Raw genomic sequence first — 9,328 nt, 5'->3', positions numbered from 1 at the left:
ACTGTGAAAATACTCCAATACAAGTAAAGGTTCTGCATTCAGAACCTTACTTAAGTAAAAGTATAATCAGTGGAATTTCCTTAAAGTATCAAAAGTACTCAGTGTGCCAAAAATGTTTCATGTGAGTGTTTTACTATTAAATGTGATGTTTTGGGGTTAATATTACTGCAGCATTAATGTGAATTTTACATCTTACTGCTGTAGATATTTTGGCTTGTGGTAATTTTGTCTACTTTAGATACTGTTGGTTAGTTTAGTCAGCGTTGGGAGTTTAATCTGTTTAACTACATTTTGCAGCAGTTGGGTTGCAGTTAAATTTCATTCAAATCTCAGTAGCTTTTTCAGGATTTTTTTGGTCATGCAAACTACAAACTACATATTCATAGCATTCTCTTGACATTTTATTTCCCATACAATATGAAAAGTTGCCACAGCTCACTGGCCACAGTTGTTATTTAGTGACAACCATGTACTATTTATTCACTTAAAATCAGCTCTTGTTTGCAGCCAAGATGTCTGCAATCGAATACTATGAATTTCCCAATAATTTTAGTATTTTCCTGATTCCACCTCAACAATTTCTCCCTATCCTCTCCCTAAAACTCATGCTGCCTAGATGAGAAGTGGCCTGCCCCAGTCTCAAAATCAAACACACCTACACTTTCCTCACCGTCAGTTCAGTCTTACTTCCTTGTAACAATATAAGATTCCAGACTCAGATTGTGATCATTTCCTGAGATGTACAACAACTTTCTGAAACTAGTTTGGCGAGATAAAAGAGTTGAGAGTAGTGTAAGACGTGGCTTAACTACTTTTCAATGTGAAGTAGCTGGATTGATAAACTGCAGTTTTGATGTAGTTTCTCCGACAATGAGCTTAATCTACTGTAGTGCATCAAATGCTGTAAGATCATCATATGTTTGTAGTGTGACTGTCCTTTGAGAAGCAAATGTCTTTTTAAAAAAATTAACTTTTCATGGTGAAGAAAAAACAGCCCTGCTTTCAGCTTTGTGACGAAACCTTTTGCAGCTCATCTGAGAGGGTTTTAAAGAGTTTACTTAGTTTAAGAAGTGCCAGAAGAATTTCCTCAACACATATAGGGGTACTTTATCCTTCACTTCACCGTGAACATTCACAAGTTTGGAGATAAATGGTTTTCAATTGACAGGAAGCAGAGGAAAAAAATACTCAGATCTTTTACCTCGGTACAATAGTATAGAAATACTTTGTTAAAGTCCTACTTCAGTAAAAACAACATGAAAAATGAAATACTCAGGTAAAGTACAAATACCTCAAAATTGCCCTTAAGTGCAGTACTTGACTAAGTAAGTAAGCAAGTAAGTAAAGCTTTATTTATAAGACACTTTTTAAAACATGCAGTTACAAAGCACTTCACAAACACATGTACACACACTTAAATCAGTGTATAAATGAATTAATTGAGTTCCAATAAATTATATGGAACACAGTACAATGATGCAAAGACAACATCAAAACAAAAAAAAACATAACACATGAGTGCAGCCTACTTGATTAAATCAATCTCAGTTTACTGTGCTATCTGTATTCTGCTGGTTGCAAACTAGTCAGTCATATTTGTGTTTTCCTGAACATGTTAAGAAAACAGAACTTGCAGTTCTCTTAACTTCATCATTGTCAAAATCGTATTTGTGAAGACCAAGTCAAGTCAGATTAATTTGGTTTACTGAAGTTACTAACAGAAAGAATAGGGCAATTGCACTTTTCATTTTTAAGTTTCAACAACTTCACAAAATTAAGTAAATACACCTAAATTAAATTTAAGTAAACGTAACACTTAGATATAATGTAAATGTGAGTTAGAGTGAGATTTGTAGTTATATCTACTTTCCTTTTTTTAAAGGCAATCTGTTTCTGGGATTATTTTAAGTAAAATCAACTTGTCAGATTAAACGGTGTAAGTAGGCTATTGTATTAGCATTTTGATCTCTGGTCTCCTGTCATTTTGCAAAAGTAACCCTGGGCAAAACCAGCTGAGAATTCCTGATTTAGTCTATTGGTCCCGAGGCCAATGGAGTCCTGATAGGTGTAAAAAAAAAGTTGTATTTAAACTTTAATTTTTGTAATTATCTTGTTTCTTACATCATTCAATAAGAAAAAGTTTAGGGGTGCCCTAACAAGTTTTTCTTTTCCATTAGGCCAGAGATGATTAAAAGAATTAGACTCTCTCATAACAATGACGCTCTGACAGCTGAACAGAGGGGGGTGAATAATAAATATTCTTCTGATGAATATATTATTTTTGATCCCACAAACACCTCACAATCCACGCGACTCATCAGCCCCACTGACACACAGGAACACAGACACACTTTTTGTGAGAGGGGGGAGGCACGAGGGGGGCTGTCAGCAGACCGATAATTACAATCCATAGTAAAGATGATTTACCACGTCCGTCACCCAGCCCTCCCCACCGGGGCAGGTCTGGGTAGGGTCTCCCCCGGCTGCTGATGAAATTCCGGGGACGGGATCCCCTGGGAGCGCGTGAGCTGCTACATCTGCTGCTGCCCTTGCGCGCGCACAAGGGAATCGCTGTGGGCATCTCATTATCTCCTCTGTCTCATCCCCTCGCCTGTGAGCCCTCCGCAGCTCCTCCCGGTGCACGGACAGGCTTTGTGAGAAACGTTTAGCAAATATTGATAGTTCTTGGCGCATGGAGGAGATCAAAGGGAAGAGGAGAGGGGGGAATAATCGGTGCACACTGCTTTCATGAATCATTTATGCAGTGTAAAGTAGCCTATACCTTGGGAAAAGGCATTCGGATTTTCTTGTGTCAGATTTTGAGTCTTGAGGTCTGGTTTTCCCATCAACTAAAATAAAAGACCTGGATGCAGAAATGTGTTTTGGAATCTAATGAAGGCATTTACAGTCTAACTGAGTCCAGATTTGGATTAATAAGTGGTTTAATCAATGTAACAGGGAACAAAAGTCAAGGAAAGTCAAATGCAGAAAAGGTGACTCATATCCAGTGGTGAAGTAGACTGCATTTAAACTTTTAGGTTATAACTTCTCAAAGTGAATTTAATATAACTACATTTCAAGTAAACATTAGATATAAACCATTAGATTTAATGTTAAAAATGAAGATTAATGGTTATTTTACTTACATTTTTCAAGGCAATCAGCTTCATAGATATTTTGAGTAAAATACTTGTCACCTGCTTTCAACTTTTCAACATCTCTGTGCTCAAATCGAGTTGCAGCAGGCCTGCACAGTTGTGTGAGCAGGGTTTTTCTTGGTTTTGAGGACATTTGGGCCTTAACCCAGACATCTGTTGGGGGTCCATCATTGGCACCATTTATCTATCTTTAAAAAAAAACACGCACAAAAAAACTCTATCTTCAATTATTTTTATTCAAAGTACAAAAAAATTCAAGCGTGAATCAATTTCTTTTCATTGTGAATTAGAAAATCGTTAGTAGGCAATCCAACGCCTTATCGCGGGCCAGATTTGGCCCACAGGCTGTAAATTGAGCATTACTGGGTTAAACCATAAGTAGGTTATCAAATGATTAAAATACATAAATACAACCCCCCCCTCCAGCCAGCACTGTAAGGGGAGGTACAACATACAGTTGTTTCTCCCCACAGAGTTGAAGAGAACATTTTGTACTCAGCATATCTTAAAACACTTGCTTTTTACGTATCATGACGTTTTCTTTCTTGTGACATCTTTGAAATTAATGTTTTGGCTATCCTTTTTAAGATACTTTTTGGGCTCTGTAATTGACATGGCTACTAAATACTTCAACAAGAAATGCAAAATTAGTAGTAGCAACTTTTCACAGACTATTGGACCCCTTGGCTTGCCTGTTTGGTATACACTCATGGCTCCACCTACTGTATTTCACACTCCAAGATTAGATTACTCATCACAGTCAGGCTTCTAATAGTCAACCTGTGAAAACAGTTGTATGTTTTCTTTGGCTTCAGAGGCAGTTTTTTTTAACGCTAATGATGTCATAATGATATCATTATCTCACCTATAAATTTTACCTTGGCTACAAACTGAGGGTAAAACGTTTCAAAGATGTGGACAATTACAAAGAAGGAAAGATGTAATGCGTTATGAGAAATGTATTGTAGAAAATCTTCCTTCCTGCTCAGTCCCAGGGGGGCGGGATTTAGCCTCAACCTGTCCGGCCACACCTGAACAAGAGTTCTGGATCAGGTCCTGCTCAGTCCCTCCCTTTGTTTCCTGCAGCATGTTGGTCTGCAAGTGGTGTGGCTCAGCTTCTCCAGCTGACTGTGAACTTGATGCGTTATTTGAGTAAGTTATGGATGTATTTGCTGTCAATGCAGTTTCCTTGTTTAATGGCCAATAAGTCCTTTGATATGATTGAGGTGTATGAGAGAACCTTTGCTTACTGATTATTGTTTTCATTTACCTCGTAGCTATTAAATCATATTTATCGGTCAACTATTCAAGTAGAAATCTTATGCAAGTAAAATAAACCGCTAACAGCTCTCATCTGTTGTCCTCATGCTTTGACTGGTGTGCTAATGCAGAAGCTTTTAAGATAACCCAGCTATCATACAGTCAAGTTTCTACACGTATCATCCAGTGTTTTGGGAACTTGACACTAAAAGTCAGAATATCTCGGCCTCTGCTGCTTTGATTTTGATCATTTGAAAAAAAATCTGTCCCTCTGGAATCCTCCACCATTATAGGAGTATAATACTAAAGCATGAATATCCCTTTAATCCAAAAACAGTGAACCAAACATTGATTCAGACAGTTTTTCTTTGTGTTGTCACATTCAAAATGAGTCTTATTTGAATGCAGTTTCCAGCTGTGAATCAGAGAACATGTCCATATCTCAGTAAAATCACCACAGGTGCTGTCGTGCTGCTCCACTCCTCATTGTCTGTGGAGCAGCTCTGTGTGGATGACATCATCACCACAGTATGTCTCTCTGCTGTTGAGCTCCAGGAGAAACTGGTTCAGATTCACGCATTAAAAGTGAGCTGACAGAGAGCTCTTCTGATTTAGACCAATTAAAACACAGTTCACATTTTCTTTATTAATGCACAGTCAGCCTAATTACATTGACACAATGACATCTTTTACCTTATCTTTTTCTAATTTTACATTTTTTTAAATTTGGCGTATGTGATAATTTCTAAATTAAAAGTGTGTTGTCATGCCAGACAACTGCATTTGAGTTCTAATTCTGCAAGACCGCATGAGCCCCTGTCCTTCCCTTTTAGACATCCCTTGTCACAGCCATCATGCACAGTTAACGAGCAGCATCAGCGTCTCCATGACTGTCCCTCATTGGTGACTGCAAGGTAAAAGTAATGTTTGCCCTAAGCCTTGCAATTTGTTTATGAGCTCATTCTTAAGCACATGCCCCTTGCTCAGCACTGTCAGTCCATACAACTTTGTTCAGGGGATGGCAGGAAACATCAGACAGATAGTGCATCAGTACTACACACAAGGAAGCTGAATTACTCCTTTTTTGCAAACAATGTGTTTCGCTCATGATTTCATCAGGTTTTCTGACCTAATAAGCAAACTTGATGAATTCATGAGCGAAATGTGTTGTTTGCAATGTTTCAAATGAAGATTAAACAAGAAGAAGAGGCAATTCAGCCTCCTTGCAACTGTTTGTTACCATTGTGAAGTTAAACCACAATGCATGTGTGTAGGGGTATTAAAATAAATAAGTTAGTAAATTAAGGATCTGTACGGTTTGCAACTTATTTTTTAAACTTGTTTATGAGAAGATGAGGTAGCCAGTAGCTTCATAGGTTTGTCTCTGACCTGCAGCCCTTTCCTGCATGTTGCCCCCCACCCCATATATATATGTAACTTATTTTCTTTCTTTTCTTTTCTTTTTTTTTTTTTTTTTTACATATTTCTTACTTTTTATGGGACATATTTCTCACCAATTTGGTCATTGCCACCCCGCCAGGTTTCAAAGGGCTTATCAAGTGGGATGCTCAGAGGTCACACAATTGTTTCATCCAGCATAAGTTTGTTTGTTTAAAGCAAATTGTTATTGACTAGACTTTGATATAGCCTGCAATATTAAAATCAATCAAAATCAAATCACTTTTGATTTGAAAAAGAAAAAGCCCACAGTTGATCTTCATCATCATAGTAAGTAAATAAGAAACGCCTCCTATCAGATATTCCCTAGTGAAATATATAATGCTAAACAACACTATAACCATCTATAAAGTAGTATCCTGCGGTAATATTTTAAAATAGAAAGGGAAACCATAAAGTAAGCTATGATGAGGTCATTACTGTGTCACACTGACACACAAGCACACACACACACACACTGTAAGTCCCTACATAAATATTATCAGAATATTATAGAGAATCTGTCGTTAGGGGTTATGGCAGGTTGTCACTGTGTTTTACATGTTCGTGTGGGGGCTCACAACGAAGCACCAGCAAATCGGATGGGAGAGCAGGTCATCACTGTCTGACAGAGGGGACAGAGAGAGAGAGAGAGAGAGAGAGAGAGAGAGAGAGAGAGAGAGAGAGAGAGAGGAGGGGGGCATGAACAGAGAGCAGCTCACATGCACAAGGTGCTGCTTCGCTCTCAGACCTGCAGCGCTCAGAGATCAGGCATGAGCAGCCTCAGGATGGCTTCAAAAAGTATCTGACTGGATGTGAATTTTTTTTGCATGCCGGATGGATTGTACTGCTTCATTGTCTTCTCGGACCGCTGGAAATCTTTCTTTTACGCACACTTGGATGCTGCGCTCACCGTGAGTCACTGGATGTCCGGATTAAAAAAACTGGTGGATCTTTTTGGAGGGCACGAGAGAAATGAAATAGATGGATATAGGAATCAAATAGGTTTCCCGAGTGGAGGAATATTTTCTAGGCTACACTCGCAGCCCACATGGCTTTGCCAAACTCATCAGGGTCTCCCGGAGCTGGGAAGCCCAACCCCAGCGTCATAGACCTGGGGACAATCTTCGTTGACTCCGACATCATATTTGGATTTACAAGTCACCTGTTAAAGAGAAAAACAAAGGTAAGCGTGTCCTGCGGGTATGATTGAAACACGGATTGTGAAATAGGATGATCTCGTGCTTGTGTATATATATATATATATATATATATATTTTAATAGAAATGAAACAGTGATGAGACGGACAACTGATGTGCGTTTGACGGCGGCTGTCCGGTATTCAGGACCCCGAACAGCAACTCGCAGCATCCTCACTGCTCGCTCGTGCTCCTAAACTTCATCATCGCGTCTCACTCATCTTCAGTTTGTCTTACTGAAAACTTTTGCAAAATTGTGCTGCAAATAAAACTCTTTACCAGCTATGAACTTTTATTCTCTCTAAGTGTTGCTCGGTGCAGAGCGAATGGCCAAAATACCTCCGAAAGATTTGGCAGAAATTGGGTATCTTGCTCTAAATGAACACCTAGCTGATTTAAATACGGTCAATAAGTCATTGTGGGAGCGTTTTTGCACTATCTGCAGATTTCTAATAATTGAGCATGATCATAGTTTTCCTTCTCCAATATATTTGTGTGCGATTCAGACAATACTTTTCCAGCCTCAAACATTTTGCAGGTTCTAACGGTTTTAAATGCCAACAGATATTTATTTGACCCTTTACACTTTTTCAATTTAACCCTTCACATCGTCGTAATTTGGCACAAGTTGTACAGCCAGAAGACAAAAGACAGTGTGTTCCTCTAAATAGGTCGTCTGAGGGCAGAAGGACGAGAAAGCGCATGTGGCTACTGTCGCTTACATCACCCACATGAAATATTTAAAGTTTACCAATTAAATATTTAACCTCAGTACCTCCACCCCTCAAGTTGAAGAGATGCTGTTAAGTGTTTTTGCCAGAGGATGGCGCCAGACACTAACAGCACACAGAGGCTGTCCTGCGCCTGCAGGAGGCAACAGTTGCTGCAAGTTAGCGGCCACAGCAAGAACCCTAGAAATGACATCCTCTCTATAAAATGTGGCCTGATAGACCAATTAATCAACACTTAATTGGCTTAGATATAAGGACCATAAAGCGCCCTGAACACAATTTATCCAACTTTTACTGTAAGAAATTTGCATGTAATGGGAAATTCAGCCAGTGAACATGGAAATAATGTCAGTTTTATGGTCATATTGGAGGTTGCATACATTCATAATGTTTCTGACAATATCATGGGGTTTTCTAATAGTAGCAGGTGACCTGTTGCCATTGATCATGAGGAGGGCTACACACTTTTTAACCCCCTGCACCCCAAAATGAACTCCCGTTTTAAACCCACAGAACCTGGCTTAAAATAAAAATAGAGATCCCGAAGTTTCCAAAGACAAAGCCGTAGGTTTCCTTTCAACATTTGTGGGGACACATATGAGGTAAAGGTCACAAGTATACAAAAACAGATCACTTATGCTACAGCCCACTGACAGGGTTTCAAAGCTAGTGTTATCCAATTTTGCTTACCAAACTTCTTAACCCTTGATAACCTGGCTCGACATCACTTTTCTTGTGCTGTGTTCAGACAACTACTTGAACCTCTGAAATCTGAGCAAATTGGTTTGCTTATTTTTGAAAACACAGGGGGAAAAAGGCAATGAGCTACTTGTCAAGCACTGTTCGACAAATTGCAAGATTAGTTGACCTGGAAAAATATTTTTTAAGAAGCTAGAGGAAAAATGTCCCAAAAACTATATTTATAATCATCATTACTATATATTTAACATTCTTTACAGAATTATTTTGATTTTAAGTGCCTTTTTTTACTTAGGTCATTTCCTTTTTTTAATTTTCAAATAATTTTCTTTGATTTTTTTTTTCCTTTTTTGTTACTAATTTTGGGGTCATTCTTCATTGCCTTTTACCTATGCTTTTGAAAGACATCAAGTAATTTTGCTCAAGTCTGAAAGTGTTAAAATACACTTATTTAGATCAGGGAAATGCCCCCCCTAGCAAGCTCAGGGTTTGAACCTCAGTCTCTCTGAAACCCTGCGTACGGCCCTGGTCAGGCCGTGTGGAATAAAATGATTTTTCCAGCTTTATGGCAAAAAAGGGGGTGGGGGGGTATGTTTTATGAGGTTAAATTAGGAGACTAATACATCACTGTTCGCCACACAGACAGGTCAGAGTGGTCTATGGTAAAATAACAGCTCTGAATCGTCTTACAGTCCCTCCCTCCCACCCTGCGCAGGAAAAGTTTTTTTCAGCCCTCCCACTCCAGGAGTAACACCGCCTCCTCCTGCTCACCGCTCAGCGCCCTCCTGTCCCAAAACTTCTCTGTTGTAAACTTATGATACACACTCACTGGTTGCCCTCGAC

The sequence above is a fragment of the Plectropomus leopardus genome, chromosome 14, assembly GCF_008729295.1.
Source record: "Plectropomus leopardus isolate mb chromosome 14, YSFRI_Pleo_2.0, whole genome shotgun sequence".
Classification (NCBI taxonomy): Eukaryota; Metazoa; Chordata; class Actinopteri; order Perciformes; family Serranidae; genus Plectropomus; species Plectropomus leopardus.
Note: the sequence above shows the minus strand (reverse complement) of the source record.